The 18,370-nt window shown below is 42.6% G+C and overlaps 1 long non-coding RNA gene across 2 annotated transcripts; it reads right to left on the reverse strand.

The window, feature by feature from the left end:
- Positions 1–14,393: 14,393 nt before the first annotated feature.
- LOC122085546 lies at positions 14,394–16,985 on the reverse strand. Of its 2 annotated transcripts, XR_006142150.1 has the most exons (7): positions 16,575–16,985; positions 15,820–16,460; positions 15,590–15,751; positions 15,191–15,523; positions 14,885–15,118; positions 14,749–14,817; positions 14,394–14,677 (listed from the first exon to the last, which is right to left on the reverse strand). It is a non-coding gene; the product is annotated as an uncharacterized LOC122085546 (long non-coding RNA). The 2 variants fall into 2 exon arrangements; XR_006142149.1 differs by having other exon boundaries at positions 14,885–15,523.
- Positions 16,986–18,370: the final 1,385 nt, after the last annotated feature.

Raw genomic sequence — 18,370 nt, forward strand, 5'->3', positions numbered from 1 at the left:
CTGGACATCCTACTGCTAGTAGGAGCTGACTTGGCTCTCTAAGGCAACAATCCTTCTATCCTAAGAAATATAGGAGAGGATCAAGAGGAAGAGTAATGAAAGAAGAAGGGAAAAAAGAAAAAAGAGATAGAAAATAGCTTGGCGATCATTGCCTCACACAAGCCATGATGCATCCTCCTGATCTCAGAATAGACCTCCGGGGACATCTGAGAAAGAGCATATAAGTTAAAGGAGGTCGAAAGTCAATTGAGAGATGGTTAGATACTTACATAGTTGCAAGGAATGGGCAGCCCAAGGGAAGCATCTACATCTATTCTTCGCTCTAGAAGATGAGGGAGGCTAGGATTGGCTGCGTTGGGGTAGCACCAACCTGGGAAGCCATGGAAGGGGATGGTGGCTATCCTGAGGGACCCACCCGCACTAGGAGAGGGTCCAGTTTGTGATGGACTAGCAACACTGACATGTGACTAAACTGTAGAAAGATCTACACGTCGTGTTCTCCCCTGAAAGAACATCAATCAAGACCAAGACAAAAAGAAATTGAAGCATGAAGGAAATACTCAAGAGAGGGCAACATACCACTAGACCATCAGGGCTAAGAGGGGTGCATACTAGCTCCTGCTCAAGGAAGTTTTTGTAGTCCCTATCCCGGTCATGGAATGAATCATCCCATACTCCATCGGCCAACCTCTCAATTTGGTCTGCAGGAATGCACTCCGGATAATGCACGGTGGGAGGAGGAAGACGAGGAGAAAGGCGTGCCTCAAAATTAGACCACTGGGGTATGACTCTCTCCCCCAAGTACCAAGCGTGGCCCCATATGCCCCTGAATAGGACCCAGTTCTAAGATAGGTACCTAGCCAATGTGACTTCATCAAGGTTTGGGAATGTAAGAGGCTAGAACAGCCTCCAAATGACCTGCGAATCCAAGAAGAAGTAAGTACAGCATAGTACAGAAGGAAATCTAATGACAAATGTGGCATACCTTTGTAAGGCCATTCAAAAGAGAACGAGCAGTGGTCCTTGGAGGATGGCATTGGCCCCTAAGTACCAAACTATTTCCCCATCTCGTGACTATGGGAAAGGGCAATGCTCGAGGGTTCTTTAGCCTGGGGGCTATAATCTCTAGATGCTCAAAGTACCAGGGCTGATTTAAAAGATCAAAGTAAGAAAATGTAACTAAATGAAAGGAAGTGAGTACAAGGATTACTCAAAGAATGTAGCCACTCCCTTGAGACCTCAGTCTCCATATGATAATAGGTCTAGGGTCTACAAAAGGTATGCATAGGTAGATAATAGAAATGGCTGAAGTCAAGAGTGTATTAGCCCAGATATTACACCTATTGCGAAACTCTCCCAGGACTGATCCCAGGGCCAAACCAGCACCAGCTATAGGAGAACTAGAACAGAATGGACCTATGGGTTACCGTGGGACTTCTTCCCTAGTTAACTCAAGAGAACCAAGCTAGGCCAAATGGTCAATGAGGAGTTTCACCCACTCGTCTGAATTGTCAATGAGGAACCTATTCCTGAGTTCCTCTACCCAGGGTGGTGATTGAAGATGAGGAAGAGGAGTTTATGAAGCATGTCCAAATGGAACCTCCAGAGATGAAGAGAGAAAGAAAAACCAGACCAGTTGGAAAAGTTGGAAAATATGATCCGAGCAAGAAAAAGTTTCAAAAATCAAGTAGTGGATTCTGATGAGATGAGCTTCTTTTCGGGGGGCAAGGATTCTCGAGAAGTTCAAATGGCATATTGACAGATTTGATGGGTCAGGGGATCCCAAGGCTCATCTCAAAGTCTTCCTCAGCATCACCAAATCATGGTAGTTTGCTGACAATCAGATGGGACAGGCTTTCATGTTGACCTTATCAGGGCCAGCACTGAGGTGGCTCACACAGTTGGAGTCTGCCCAGACCCAGAATTGGACAATAGTAGTAAAAGACTTCACCAAGTAGTACTCATACAACACGGAAGTGGCTGTGAAGCATTAGGAACTTGAGACTTTGAGATAGCAGCCCAGAGAAGGATTCACCGCTTCCTAATGAGGTTCAAAGACAAGGCCGCCAAAATGGCAGTCGACCTTCTGAAGCAAAGCAAGTAGAAATGTTGATTGAAAATCTATCCAAGCCTTACTATGATGGTCTCTACTATCAACACCTACAAAATTTTGATGCCTTGATAGCCACCAACACACGTGTGGAGAATAGGATCCTAAGGGATGCACAGTATCAAGGAACCTCTCAAGAGGTAGGAAAGAATACCATAGTTGGGTGAGGAAAGGGTCCCAAAAGCAATATGGTAGGAGCGGTCCAACAGTTGGTATCACCTATCACCTCTTCACAACCTTTTGTGATACAAGTAGAAGCTCCTGTTCAGAAGGCTCCTTGCCAAAGGAGACAATTCACTGATTTGGGGATACCCGTGGTAGCAGTATGTGAGAAGCTAAAGAAACAATGACTGCTAGGGACAGTAGTGTAGACACCCAATTTTGTCACCCTCCTCTAGCTATGATGAAATGTGGATCTTAGAAGTGTCTCTAGGCTTTCGATCAATAAAGATGATGATGGAAACGTTCCCCTACCTAAAACCCTGGAAACCCCAGCATGGGAGAGAAGAGGGTCCAATTTTGACTTCTTATATATGAAAAATTCTGGTCAAGATGATCGTACAAATGGATAGTGCTTGGAAATACAATTCCAAAAACATATGGCACATCAAAATTGAACCAGCAAATCTCCCGTGATCATTCCCAAAATATTACACTTTCCCAAATGTATGCCGTGCACAAGGATGGTCCCACTAAAAACCTGAAAAAATCCCCTATCTACCCCAAACACCCTAAAATTCACCTCTTACCTACCCAGATCACCCGAAAACACTCCCAGACCTAAAACCCTAGAAACCCTCACGTGGAAGAGAAGAGGGTCCAATTTTGACTTTTTATATATGAAAGAATCTGGTCAAGATGACCATACAATGGATAGTACTTGAGAATATGATTCTGACAATATATGGCACGCCAAAATCAGACTGACGGATGTCCTATAATCGTCACCAGAAAAACCCATAATCACACGCATGCTGGCCAATAGGCTAGTCCGCACGCATGCTTACTGCCCATGCCTGCTGCCCATGGGCTATAGCGCATGCTGCCCACCCCAAGCCATGCACCCCTAGGCCAACTTGGACCCTACTATGCACCCTAACCAAGCTAGCACCATTATGCCCAGCAAACCTATGCCCCTGCCCACAGACCTGCTCCCTTGCCTGCAGGCTTGCTCCCCCACGGGCACAGGCCTGCGCCCATGCTTTACTGCCTATGTGCTGGCCAGCAGGCCAGCCAACACACATGCATGTGCTAGTTGTTGCCCATACATGCCTATGTTTGCTGCCCGTGCCCAAGCCCCTTTTACCAGCTCTTGCCTATGCATGCCTATGCTTGCTGCCCATGCCATTGTGTCGCGTCATGCGCCGCACACCCATGACATTGCCCATATTGCCTACCCTCCTATACTAACCATGCCCCGTGCACTTTGGCCTAGTCCCGCGCACCGCCGTCAACGGCCGGGATTGGTGTTCCCCTAACCCAGTGGGTGAAGAAATTCCCTCTTCACCCACTTAAGCCCAAATAATCCATTTTTTGTTAAGGATTCTCTCTCCCAAAAACCCCTCTTTTGCCCATTGGACAAGAGCCCTCCCCACCCTTTTTGGTCCGAGGACCTCTTTTACCTAGTGTATAAAAGTCCTATCCCCCCACTTTAGACAAGAACCTTTCTTTCATCCATTGGATAAAGATGTTCCCTCTTTCCCATTGGCAGGAAAAACCTATAAATACCCCCCTCCTTTGGACTTTACAAACCAAAATCCCACCTCACTCCATTGTAGTGAAACTTTCCTCCCCTCCCCCTCTTGATTTTATTCGGGTCTTCGGAGCGATCTTCGTCAAGATCCGAAATCTTGTTCGGATTTTCAAAGTGTTCTTTGGGACTATGAAGATCTTCAATCCAAGTACTTAGTTCAATCCAGTTTTTTCCAAAAGTGGTATGTTCTTCAACCCCCTCCTTTGAGTGTTCTTAAGTTTTACCAGAAATAGAAACCCCCCCTTTGAGGTTTTTCAGGTCTACGAAAAGATCTTTGTTATGATCAAAACTCTGTTCGGATCTTCAAAGTGTTCTTCGGGACTTTGGAGATCTTCAATCCATTTTTAGGTCAATCCATTTCTTTCCAAAAATAGCAGTCCAGCAGAAGAACTGTATGAGTGCCCCTGAAATCTTTCCAGAAATAGCCATTCCTAGTGGAAGCTTTGCCGAAGTGCCACCTCAGCCTAGCCCTCCCCTAGCCTATCCCCAGCGGAAGCTCTACTAGAGTGCCACCTCAGTCTAGCCCTCCCCTATCCTATCCCCAGCAGAAGCTCTGTCGAAGTACCACCTTATCCTAAGCCCAGAAATAGCATCCCCTAACCGAAGCTATATCCCAATCCAAATCCAAAATTAACTGTTCCTAGCTGGAACCCTGCTCGTATACCATCACAATCAACATCTCTCAAGAAAGGAAGTTGGAGGTCAAGACCATCTTCCCCTAAGCCAGGAGAAACACGAAAAATAATCCGAGCTGATACTATTCAGGGGCCCACCCCTCTTGACCCGAAATAGGGGTTAAGTTCAGTTATAATTTCTCAACCAACTTGTCATAATGTAAACTTTATATAGACCTTGTTTTAGTGTATATAGTAGTTTGAATTCAATTAATTTATATATTTGTGATAACTTAGTGATGCATGTGGAATAATAATAATTGTGGAAAATGTTCGTTCTTAAGCATCTAGTAGGAAGACAAGTTGAACCGGGCAGATTAGGTGCCTAACACCTTCCTAATCCTTTAACCTGACACTTACCCTAAATCTTTGGACTAGACCAACTTTTGGGCCCTTTTCTTAGGAATCGGGCCCACCCCAGGGTTTTGGGCCCCTAGGTGATGACTCCAAACCCCATTTGTATGATCCCGATCCTTGTATTGGACCATCATCAAACCTCCGTCTCAATTGACGAATTTCACACTCTTGTGAAATAGGCCTCCATGTATCTCTGAGCGGTGATACGACGATGCGAGGCCCACAAACAAAGCACACACGACACGAACCCCTCCTCACATGAAAGAGAAAGACAGGAGAGAGGATGGGATGCAAGTCCCTTTCCCCCCCAAGGGAAGAGAGACATCTCATCATCTCCGATTGCTACCCTCACAAGTAGCTCCAAGGGTAATCAACAACCCTCCCTCAGCTTGGTATAGGGACAATGAATACTATGCTTACCACACTCAAAAGGGGCACACCACTAAAAGGTGCATAGGTCTTCTATATGCAATCCAAGATTTGGAAGACAATGTGATTATTGAAGTCAAAGTTAAACAACCTCCCAATGTCAATACTAACCCACTCCCAGATCATGGAACCGTCAATGATAAATGATCGGTGAGATTTTGATCCTTGATTCTTCAATCCAAATCATCTTATTAGAAACTCCAAGAAGTATCATATCCGGAGGGAATATGAGTGGGTAAAGAAGTTATTGCATGTGAAAAGATTGTCTCTTCCCCAAGAAATAGTAAGGCATATCATCAGCTTCATTAAGGTGGCTTATCAAAAGGAGTGTAGCTCTTTCCAAAAAGCCCTCTACATACACTATGCGGATAGACACTTCTATCATCCTATGTTCTATGATATTGGAGGTCTAGTCGTGTGTACAATCTAGAAGAGGAAGCAATAGAGAGTGATCCCACTTAACTCATCACACCCAGAGCTCGAAAGAATCACATGAATGCCCTCGTCTATAGAAAAATCATGAGGTAAAGGGCCAAGGTCATGAGGACTCCCAAAAGAGAATAGCCATTAGAAGAAGAATCAGAAGATCAGGCATCCGCCATTCCTCGTTCATCATCAATAGGAGAATCCACCGCACCACACTTTCAACCTCCACCATACCACCTCCCTTCACCACACCATCATGTAAAAGGAACCTCATCATCATCTTGCCACCCCCTATCTTCATCAAAATACCCTATCTCTTACATCACATCACCCTCGTATCACCCCGCCTCATATCCTTCATCACCCTCATATCATTCCCATTATCAAGGTTCGGCAGATAACCCAAAAGAAGGATGGATTGGCAGGTATAGTTGGAAGGATATGCTTGCCTTACTGGATTCTCCAAAGATAACCTCATCAATAGGTTCAGTGAATGTCTTAGGAGAAAGTCAAGACATTAATCCCACATCTTTCATTCAGACAACCATACCTCAAGAGGATGATCCAGAAACAGTCACAGATGATCTTCTCAGAGCAATAATGGCTTTGGCAATAGGAGAACAAATCAAAGAGCACACCTCCCTAATCCATATAGGGAGGGACGCAGAAGATGATGAGTCTAGTCTGATCAGGCTCTGAGCCAATGAGGTCAAGTCTGGCCCTATGGAGATCTTTCGATCCATACGCTCTGAATACTACAAGCGTCTGGATGCTGGAGAATTCAAAGGCCATAAGGAATCTAATAAAGAACCAAGAGAAAAGGAAATCAGTGAAGATGATGAGTCTGATGACAATGATGATGAGGACAAGAGTGAGGATTGGGATGATAGTGATGACTCTGATGCTCAAAGTGATGATGAGTACAAAGACTGGGATGACAGTGATTACCAGGGACCTTAGAATAATGATGAAGATGATGAATCTGGGTATTACTCACAAAGAGATCCGAGAGGATACTCAGTATATGCTATTAGAGGGGATGACCCTAGAATCAATCCAACAGATGCTATCCAATCAGCACTCACAATCCTCGTAGGGGTGTATGAATCCACGTCATAATCAGAAAGTAGTGAGGATCTTGAAGAGCTCAGAAAACTCTTTAAATTTAATCCGGATGATCTTATAGTGAAACTCAAAAAATGGATGATTGACATCTATTGGCAATTAGATACAATGGTGCAACATTTGGATGAAACAAGGAAGATGTTAAGAGTAACCATCAATGAATCCTATATGCTGAACAAATGGAAAACCTCGAAGAAATATGGGAAGAAGATGCATTGAGAGAGGCAGTGGATGCAGGATTCCAATGGCTTTCTAACGTAATCAAGAAGTTACGAGCTAGGGCTCTTGATATCTGTTATAGACCTCGACTTCCTGCCTCAAGAGGGGAAGGAGAATCTAAAGAAGAGAATGACCCTATGATAGGGATAATTACTATAACAGACAGTGATGATGAGGATCACTATCCCACTGAGATTGTGGTGAAGAAGCCTGTCAGTGTAATGGAGACCAGAAGCAGAAGAGACAACAACGGCAAAGCCCTAGTGATAGAGCAATCAAGGACCAATAAGGTTGGAACAAGTATCTCAAAGAAAGAGCCAGAGAACCCGGTCTTGGCCCAACTCAAGAAAGCCCAGACCAATATCTCCATTTGGGGATTGTTGATGGCCTTCCCTTCACACTGTGAAGTAGTCTTAAAGTCCCTCACCAATGTGCAAGTGCTGATTGAGATAGATCCAAAACATCTCTCACAAATAGTAGGAGCCACATATGCGGTACAATCACTGATGTTTTCAGATTCTGAGCTCCCAGCCAAAGGAACCCAACACAAAAGAGCTCTGCACATAATAGTGGTATGCACAAACAAGATTGTTTCCAAGGTCCTTGTTGACAATGGGTCAACTTTGAATGTTCTACCCTTGAGGTCAGCCAAGAGCATTGGTACCAATGTGGAAGAGATGAGGCCATCAAACTAGATGGTATGAGCATATAACAATACCAAAAGGGAAGTCCTAGGGATCCTTACCATGGCTGTTTTGAATGGTTCGGTGAGATTTGATATTGACTTCTAGATCATCGACATACCAGCATCTTTCAATATGCTACTGGGAAGGCCATAGCTACACCACACAAAGGTAGTGTCATCTAGTCTTCATCAAAAGGTGAAATTCCTACATAAGGGGAAGATGATCATTATTACAGGAGACCCAGAGATACTGAATACTCTGGCCAATATTGAAAAGGGGGAAGAACAAGTCGAAGAGGTCCAACTCAACGGATTTGAGATAAAAGGAACTTGCACAGTCCTCGCCGAAGGGACATCTGAAGAGCACATCTCAGCTGATTATGAAGCAGTCTGAGTCCACCAGTGAGTCGAATGATGAACAACATGTAATACTTTCCTGGAATGGGATTAGAGAAATATCATCAAGGTGTTCCAAAGCTGCCTACTTTGGTCGTGAGCAAAGGAAGAAGAAGTCTGGGGTACAAACCTCAAACCCTCGGATCAGGAAGCAACAATGTCAGCAAGGGACAAAAGGTACTAAAAATGACCAGGAAAATATCCTCCTCTTACTACCCTACTCTTAATGGGTATTTCAGAAGGAAAGGAGAAGATTTCCCCTTTTTTGGGAATGTTTAGCCATGGTTTGATGAAACCGTAGCAAAGATGCAACCAGGATATGAAGTGTTCTTTCAGAATGGGTTCGACTGGGTAACTTATGAGTTAGAACAAATGCAAACTAAGGAAAGTGATCAAGACAAATACATCACTAGGATAGCAAAAATTGCATTAATTGAGAATGGGTCTTCCTTTAGTAACCCTACAATATTGATTCGGTCAAGGGAGGCACCAAGCCCTTGAGTCCTCCTAAAGAGAGAATGGGAAAAGAAGATAAGACTCATCTGGAGTTTATAGCTTCCCACTGATTTGAGGAGCTACATTTATTCCTTTCTTCAAGAACGATGAGCTCAAGAGCTACATGAGCTCAAGCCTAGGCCCTTCAGAGGAAGGAGGACGTATACAAAGCAAAGAAGAGCACAAAGAATGATGGTCTGCATGTACTATGCCTGAATCAACTGCAATGGAAAGATCTATGATGATGGTCAGAGATGTGACCAAGGAGTAGGGATAGCCTCAATCAATAGCTTGAAAAATTAGACTTCATGGAAAGAGGATTAAGAAGTCTCCACCACCTCTCACCCCTCAGATAGTTTGGCTTCAGAGAACATGATATTGATCAACTCATCTTGGTGAAGAAGCAAGCACCTGTCAAAGAGAACAATTGCACCATTAAAGAGAGAGCAATGACCTTCCTGGAAGAAGAAAAATCCCTTTGTCACATCTACTCATCCATTGATCCATCGAACCACTTCTAAATTGGACAAGCATTGGAGAGAACTTCAAGTTTATTCATGCTACTGAGTCAACCAACCAAAATACCACTGAAGCATCAAATCAATCGAGTCTATTGTCAAGTCTATTGTTGAGTCTTCTATTTATGATTAAGTGTCAGTCTTCCCCCTTGAGGAAAGTCCAAAGTCCGTGTATGTCGAGTCTGTTACTCCTTCTTTCATGAATGAAATTTCTGATTCTAAGAACGACATGCCTCCTTTTTTCGATGATGATCTTAATAAATATCATGATCTAATAAAACAATGCAAACCAAAGAAAGCCCAACCCATCCGTAAGGATACCTGGGTTATTGATTTGAGAACTGACCAATGCCTTTAAGAGATAAAAATTGGCACCACCCTAGATGATGAAGAAGCAGAGTCGATGATCAGTCTTTTAAAGGAGTTTCCTGAAGCCTTTTCCTGGTCTTATGAGGATGGGATAGACCCTAACATCGTGCAACATTGTTTGCCGACTACCCCAGGGCAAAGCCTGTCAAGCAGAAACTCCAAAGAATGCATCAAGAATGGAGTGAAAGGATCAGAAAAGAAGTCATGAAATAGTGGAATGCAGGGTTTCTACAAGTGGTGAAGTACCCCCAATGGGTTGGCCAATATAGTACCAGTGCCAAAGAAAGATTGCAAGGTACGAATGTGCATAGATTTCTAAGATTTAACAAAGTAAGCCCCAAGGATGATTTCCCACTACCTCACATTTATGTATTAGTCGACATGCCTTGTTATCATTCATGGATGGATTCTTGGGATACAATCAAGTGACCATACATCCAGAGGATCATGAAGAGACCACCTTCACCACTCCATGAGGAACTTATTGTTACAAGGTAATGCCCTTTAGACTAAAGAATGCTGAGGCAACTTATCTGAGAGCAACTGCAGCCATACTGCATAACATGATGAACAAAAATGTGGAAGTCTATGTGGATGACATAATAGTGAAATCAAGGGATCGGCAGGGGCATGTTCCCACACTGCGACGATTCTTTGAAAGAATCAAGAAGTATCAGTTGAAGTTGAATCCTCAGAAGTGTGTATTCAAGGCAATAATAGGAAAATTGTTGGGGTCCTTGGTGAGTGAAAGGCATCGAAGTCGACCCTACCAAGATCAAGGCAATCCAAGAAATGCCCACACCTCGGATGAAAAAGGAGATACAGTGATTCTTGGGTCATATTCAATATATCAGTAGGTTCATAGCTCAACTAACTATGATCTGCGAACCAATCTTCAAACTATTAAAAAAGGATCACCCCATATAATGGAATGACTAATGCCAACAAACTTTCAATAAGATAAAAGGATATCTTATGGAACCACCAGTATTGACACCACCGGTGGAAGGGGAACCACTTTTGCTACACTTATCAGTAGGAGAATATTCCATGGGCTCATTTCTAGCACAAAAGAAAACAGAGAAGGGAGTAGAGCATGCCATATATTACCTCAGTAAGAAGTTCTTGGAATATAAGACATGGTATGGTACACATTTTTGGAAAGAAATTGTGCTGCACTAATTTAGGCAACAAAAGGCAGCAACACTACATATTGGTTTATCTAGTATGTTTGATCTCAAGAATGGATCCTATCAAGTACCTCTTTGAGAAACTAGCTCTAACAAGAAGGATGACTCGATGGCTGCTATTGCTATTAGAATTTGACATCACATATGTTGCTAAAAAATCTATCAAAGGGCAAGCTATAGCCGATCATTTGGCTACCCACCCCATAGAAGATGAAAGAACCTTAGATGATGACTTTCCAGATGAAGAAATCACAGCAATGGAAGAAGAAGACACAGCTAATGAATGGCAGTTATTTTTTTAGGGAGTGGCTAACCAAATGGGATGTGTTGTAGGAATATTACTTGTTACTCTTGATGACTTTTATTTACCATCGTCATTCCACATTGATTTCTCTTGCACCAACAATATTGTTAAATATGAAGCTTGTGTGTTGGGATTGAAAACCACTCTGACCATTGGAGTAAAAAGGATCAAGGTGTATGGAGATTCATCCATTACCATCTGCCAGATGAAAGGAAAGTGGAAGACTAGAGATGAGAAACTAAAGCCATATCAAAAACATCTGGAATAGGTGATTGGACACTTTGAGAAGATCTCATTTGAATACTTCCAAAGGGATAACAAACGGTTTGCTGATGCCCTTGCAACCTTGGCATCCATGGTAGAATGCAATCCTATGGCCAGAATTCAACCATTCTTAGTTGAACAAAGAAGCTGACCCATTTACTAGAATACAGTGAACTCTCTCACCATAGATGGTCGGTCTTGGTTTGCTCACATAGTGTACTTCATCAGGGAAAGGAAGTATCCAGTTGAAGCCATAAATAGAGAAAAGAAATTTCTAAGGAGATATGCCACCCAGTTTATTCTTTAAGGAGACTTATTATATAAGAGATCCTATGATGAAATACAGTTGTTGTGTTTGGATGAAGAGTAAACTACAAAAATCATGGAAGAAATCCATTAAGGCCTTTGCAAACCCCATATAAATGCCAAAATGCTAGCTAAAAAGATTCTTAGACTAGGATACTACTGTAACACAATGGAAGCAGACTATGTGAACTTTGTCAAGAGATGCCACAAATGTCAGATATTTTCTAATATCATACATATTCCACTAATGGAATTGCACTCACTCAGTTGTCCTTGACCATTCTCCACTTGGGGCATTGATATCATAGGGAAGATCAACCCCAAAGCATCCAATGGTCACGAGTTCATCTTGTTAGCCATTGATTATTTCACCAAGTGGGTAGAAGCTCAGTCATATGCAGTCCTCACATCTGCCAAGGTGGTAAATTTCATCCGAGAAAATATCATTTGCCGATATGGAGTGCCTCAAGAGCTGATATCGAATACATTTACGGGGTAAAACTGACAAGATCTGCACAAAGTTCAGTATCAAAAGGCACCACTCTACCACTTACATGCTGCAAACTAATAGGGTAGTAGAAGCAGCTAACAAGACCATCAAGGTCATCCTACAGAAAATGGCTGAAACACACAAGGATTGGGCGGATAAGTTACCACTTGCTTTATGGGCATATCAGACTTCTGTATGATCCTCAATAGGGGCAACTCATTTTTCCTTGGTATATGAGGTCGAGGCGGTTCTACCCATGGAAATCCTAGTACCATCCCTAAGGGTGCTCCTGGATAGTCAGTTACTTGAAGGAGAATGGGTGAAGGCTAAACATGACGAGCTTAATTTTCTCAATGAAAGATGTATGAAGACTATGGATAGTCAGAGCAAATATCAACTAAGAATGGCAAGGGCCTTCAATAAGAATGTGAAGCCTCATCACATAGAAGAGGGTGAGCTTGTTCTCCGAGAACAAAGAGCCCCAATTCATGACCTAAGAGGGAAATTCAGGCCCCACTAGAGTGGCTCATTCACTATCAAAGAAATTCTATCAAGCAAGGTTGTGAAGCTCACAGACCACAATGACAAAGAAATATCCAAACTAGTCAACATGGATCAACTCAAGAGATATTATGTCTGAAAGGGTGAATAGCCCAAACTACACTAAACATGAATCCTCTCAAAGGATATGAAGGCAACTTGACATGTGTAAGTGCGGTCTCAACAATCTCAAGGCAATAAATTGGTTCCTAAATTAATAATCAAGATATTTAAAAAGATCATCATAGCTTGTGACCCCTAAGAATCTCCATTTGGCATACAAGGGCATTAGGTATCTGTCATTCATCTATGGTCCTCCAAATCCTTATCCAGAATTCTATTTGCGAAAATCCGCCACCCAGCACAAGTAAATCAAGGCCAGTACATTCCCCATCCTTGATTTATCAAAAAAATAAAAAATAAAAAAATAAAAAGAGAGAGCGATTTTGATGCAACAGTGTTAAAGGTTTGGTTATGTCAATAGTTAATGAGTGATGTTTTGAAAAATCACATCTCCTATTTGTTTGTGATGGTTGCAAGAAAGGTCATGGACTGTTCGGATGAGACATTGAGAAAATGGACCTTGGACATAAATATTATGGCACCAGGACTGCTGGAATCTATGAGTATGCCGTTGCTTAGTCGGATCGGGTGTATGGAATTACATCACAATTTACTCTGATAGGTACCTCAACACTGGGATACTGATCTTCATGTACTTCAGTTTGGGTTGGTTGAGATATGCCCAACTCTCAAAGAATTTCGAGTTTGTATGCTATCTCCACCTAAGGACAGATTGATTCAACCATCTTTGAAGAGAGATTACTCGGAGGAAATTCAAGACTTCTTTGGATGGCAAAAGGATGAAATGAAGCAATTCATTAGATATTGGAAGATTGACGTTTTAAAGTTGGCCAAGATATTCACTCGGTATCTATCACTAGGAGAAATCCATCAACAAAGATCATAGGATGCTTATACTTTGCATGATAGCTCACTATGTTCTCCGAGCTCCCGGACATAGTGCACCACTTGTTCTGATAGAAGTGGTAAAACAATTAAAGGAAGGAGGTGATATCATCCACATAGTCTTTGTAGAGACACTTAAGGGATTTGATGACATGAGCCACAGTTGTAGATTTGGAGTTGATCATTATCAAGGGAGTCCCACTATTTTCTAACTTTGACTACTTGAGAAACTAAAATTGACTAGGCCGTTAAAAGGATGCCAACTTGGAGTTCTTTACTACCAAGACCAGAAGGAAGTCCTAGAATTTAAGTTCATCATTGATTGGGAAGAGTACCTATAAGGAATAACTGCACCGGCTGTTGCATGGAGATCCTAGGGTGTTCACAGGATGATTTTTAATAAATACCTCTAGATGCAACTATATTAGGTTGATGGGTTTGACTCACATATTTTTACTTGCCCACTTACATCAGCCGGCAGTATGGACTGGAAGTGGAAGACCCGGAGGAGTTGGTGAACTTCTACCCAGCCTAAGAATTGTCTCCCCACATTGTTGCCCACCTATCCTGTCTTTGGTAGGAAAGCTATTTCGATGTTGTGTAATTCACTTGGTATTAAAGTGAGGTGATATTTGTATTTTTGCGTTATTCAAACTATTCTAATGAAGACTTGAGTTGTGGAATTAATCGTGAATTAAAATTCTAATTCATAAACAAAAGAGATTTTCTTTATGTTAAAATTAGATTTCCATTCCAAAAATAAAATGCCAAGCCTGGAAATACAAAAGGTAAAACAAAAAAAAAATGATGAATGAACATGGGGAAGGAAAAAGAAAAAGAAAAAAAGCAATACTTGTGTTTTGCAGGAACAACAAGAACATGTCTCTAGGAATTAACGTCCTCATCCTCATCCTCATCCACAGGGAACATCGAGGAATCATCAGGTGCTAAAAGGGAATTTGCCATCCTCCTGGTGAGATCCCGAAGCTGAGTATCTTACCGGGCAATCACTTCCAACTGAGAGCCAACTTATCTCCTCAAAGAAGCAATCTCCTATGCTGGGAAATATAGGGAAGGTCAACAAAAAAGAAAATAAAGAAAGAGGATTAAGTTAAGGAATGGATGATACCTTAAGGAGCACTACATCACAAAGGCCCTGGTGCATTTGCCTAATGTCAGTGCAGGCCTTCGGAGACACCTGATAAGGACCATGTCAGCCAAAAGAAGTTAAAAGACAATCAGAAGAGAAATGTTTGGAAACTCACACAATCATAGGGGACAGGTAGTCCAAGAGAGACATCTCTTTCCAGTCTGCGTTCAAGAAGCTTCGGGTTACTAGGGTTGGCTACATCAGGATAAAACTAACCCAGGAAGCCAGTAAAAGGGACGGTGGCCATGTTATGAGATCCATCTGTAGCAGTAGAGGGTCTGGCAAAGGAAGGGCTAGCAACATTTGATTGTGGCCAACCAGAAGAGGCGGCCACACGGCATGTCCTCCACTGAAAGAACATCAATCAAAAAAGAAAGAAGGATTTGAAATATTTAAAGGATACTCAAGAAAGGGAACATACCATTGGGCCTATGGAACCAAGGGGGGATGCAGACTGTCTCCTCGAGGAAGGTATCATAATCTCCGTTCATATCTATGAAAGAGGCATCCCATACTCTGGCTAGCTCCTCAACCTGGTCCTCAGGGATGAGCTCTGGATGATGCATGGTGGGTGGAGAAAGACAAGAAGGAAAGCATAGATCTGCAGTAGACCACTAGAAAGTGACCTGCTCGCCCAAATACCAAGCATTGCCCCAAAGACCCTAAATAGATTCCTATTCTTAGTCAAGTGTCTAGCCTGAGCAACCTCCTCGACGATAGGGAACTCAAGATTTTGAAAAGGATTCCAAGCAACCTACAAGTTCAAAAGAAGTAAGTACAGCACAAGACAAAGGAAAACTCAGAGCCAAATATGACTTACCTCAGTAAGCTCATTCAAGAGAGAATAAGCGGTGGTCCCTGGAGGATAGCGTCTGCCCCTGAGTATTTGACCATCTCCTCATCTCGTGACCACAGGAAAGAATGATGCCTTTGAGTTCTTCAATATGGGGGCCATAATCCTCAAATGCTCATAACACCAAGGCTAATTTGAAAAATCAAGATAAGAAGGTGCAACCAAATGAAAGGAATAGTGTATGGATGGGGGATTACCTGGATAATGTAGCATGCTCCCTTGAGGCCATGGTCTCCATATGCTAGAAGGTCAAGTGTTTGTAGTAGGTATGCGTAGGCTATCGTGCCCCAATCCCATGTGTCCATCTCCTAGAGATTCCAGAAGAAGGCAGCCCTACGAATGTCTATCCCGCCTCGAAGGTCGCTGAAGAGGCACTGACCCATAGCAAACAAGAGAAAAGAGTGAGCCAACTGCGTGATTGTATTGGGATTCACCCTTAGGTCGGGTCTCCGCCAACGAGCACTAATGTCACCCAAGCGAACAAATGTCTGGTCAGCAGAAATGGCAATGCCAGTCAAGTCCATAAAATCCTCTGCCTCCATGGTCTCAGGTAGAATCAGAGGCCTCCCCCCAAATGGTATGGCATAGAAGCAGAAAGGTGTGTGATTGTGATCTTGCCTGTGGGAAGATGAAAAGAATGGGTGCTCGGCCACCACCACTTGATCAGGCCTCCTTCCAATCCAGGGTTGAACTTCTTAGTCTCTAACGAGGCCAATTTGCTCAGGTAAGATTCATCAACGAGATGTTTGACTCTGTAGGGAAGTACCTTGTACCATTCTTGGACTGTGTTGTGATCACCATATCTGGCAAATGTCGGAGGCATGTCCTTACGGGGCACCTAAAAATAACAAAAAAAATATAATAAATAACAAACAATAAAAAAAAATGAATGAATAAAAATGATGATAATAACAAATAAATGCATGATTTTTCAAAAATAATAAAGACTTACCCATGTGCCCCATTCGAAGTTGCATATATGGTCCCGGGTTGCCCGGAGCTTTCGTCCAGTGCTCCAGTCTGCAGGACCCTCGCCTCCCTTAGCAGAGGTATCATAGCTCTCTACGCCATCTAGTCAATGCCCTCCAGGAGTCTTTTCCTCCTTCTATCAGCCATAACTTTTTTAAAAACTACAGAGAACCCCAAGAATTTTCAAAATTTATAGAAAGTCCCAAAAAGATTTCAAATTCTCAAATAGCTCCCTCCTCAAGAACTTTGAAGATCTTCGAAGAGATTCAAGGGAAACTTGAAGATCTTCAAAGAAACTCAACAAAAATGCGAAGAACTTCAAATGATTTTGAAATCTTCAAGGGAGTTTTAAAAAAACTAAGCTGACCCACCCCAACACTCACTCTCAACCCGAAAAATCAGAATGAGAAGTGAGTGGGGGGGACCATTTTATTGTTCAAAATTCGGATTTTAAAAAAAAAATTAAAGATTCCAATTTCAAGGTGTAAATAAAAAATTCTTACCACAAAACACAAAATTCAAATCAAATCCATGTCACATTCAAATCAAATTCATGTGAAAGGCAAAATTCAAATAAAATGCAAATCAAATTCATTTCAAATGCAAATAATATTCAAGTGAAAAGCAAAATTCAAATCAAATGCAAATCAAATTCATGTCAAACTCAAGTCAAGTCAAAAGCAAATCAAGATTCCAATTCAAGGCTCAAAATTCAAGAATCCAAATCAAAGGTCGAAAGACAATAATCAAAAAAGAAAGGATTTTATTGATTTGGCCCCAGGCGGCCCAACCTTACTGAACTGGCCCCAGGTGGCCCAATTTCATTGAACCGGTCCCAGGTGGCCCAATCTCATTGAACCGGCCCCAGGTGGACCTATTTCATTGAATCGGCCCTCAGGAAGCCCAATTTCATTGAAGCAGCCCCAGGCGGCCCATTTTTATTTAACTAGCCCTAGGCGGCCTAATTTCACTTAACTGGCCCCTAGACGGCCCATTTTCACTAAAGCGGCCCCAGGCAGCCTAATCTCATTGAACCGGCCCCAGATGGGCCAATTTCATTAAACTGGCCCCAGGTGACCTGGTCTCATTGAACTGGCCCCAAGTGGCCCAATCTCATTTAACCAACCCCAGGCGGCCCATTTCATTGAACTAGCCCTAGGTGGCCCAATTTCATTGAACCGGCCCTAGGTGGCCCAATCTCACTAAATCGGCCCCAGGTGGCCCATTTTTATTGAACCGGCCCCAGGTGGCCCGATCTTATTGAATCGGCCCTAGGTGGCCCAATCTCATTGGTCAATTCCATAGATTGGCACAAGAAAGCCAACCTAGGAAAGTCAAGAGTCAAGTACTAACATCTTTTATAGGATTGAAAGAGCAGTGAATTTCTTTCCAATAATCGACGGCCCAGGTAAGATCCTCAACTTTGAAGTAGTTAAAAGATATTTTCTGTTGTATTTTTAGCTCTGTCATTTATGAGCAAGATGACGGCAGTACATGCTCCAGGTGACAAAATGTGGTCGTTCTTTTTTTTGCCCTTCACCTACTTGCACAGGCCTCGGCCAAAGAGTGTCATTCTGTAGACACCCAATTTTGTCACCCTCCCCCGACTATGATGACTTACGGATCATGGATGTGACCTCTCACTCCCAATCGACAGAGATGACAACTGACTGAGGTGATCTAACCTAGAAACATTCCATATTCACCCAAAAATCCCAAAAATCCCACGCAAGAGAAAATAAGGGTCCAACTATGAGTTCTCATATATGAAGAAATCTG

This window comes from Macadamia integrifolia, chromosome 8, assembly GCF_013358625.1.
Source record: "Macadamia integrifolia cultivar HAES 741 chromosome 8, SCU_Mint_v3, whole genome shotgun sequence".
In the NCBI taxonomy this organism is placed as follows: Eukaryota; Viridiplantae; Streptophyta; class Magnoliopsida; order Proteales; family Proteaceae; genus Macadamia; species Macadamia integrifolia.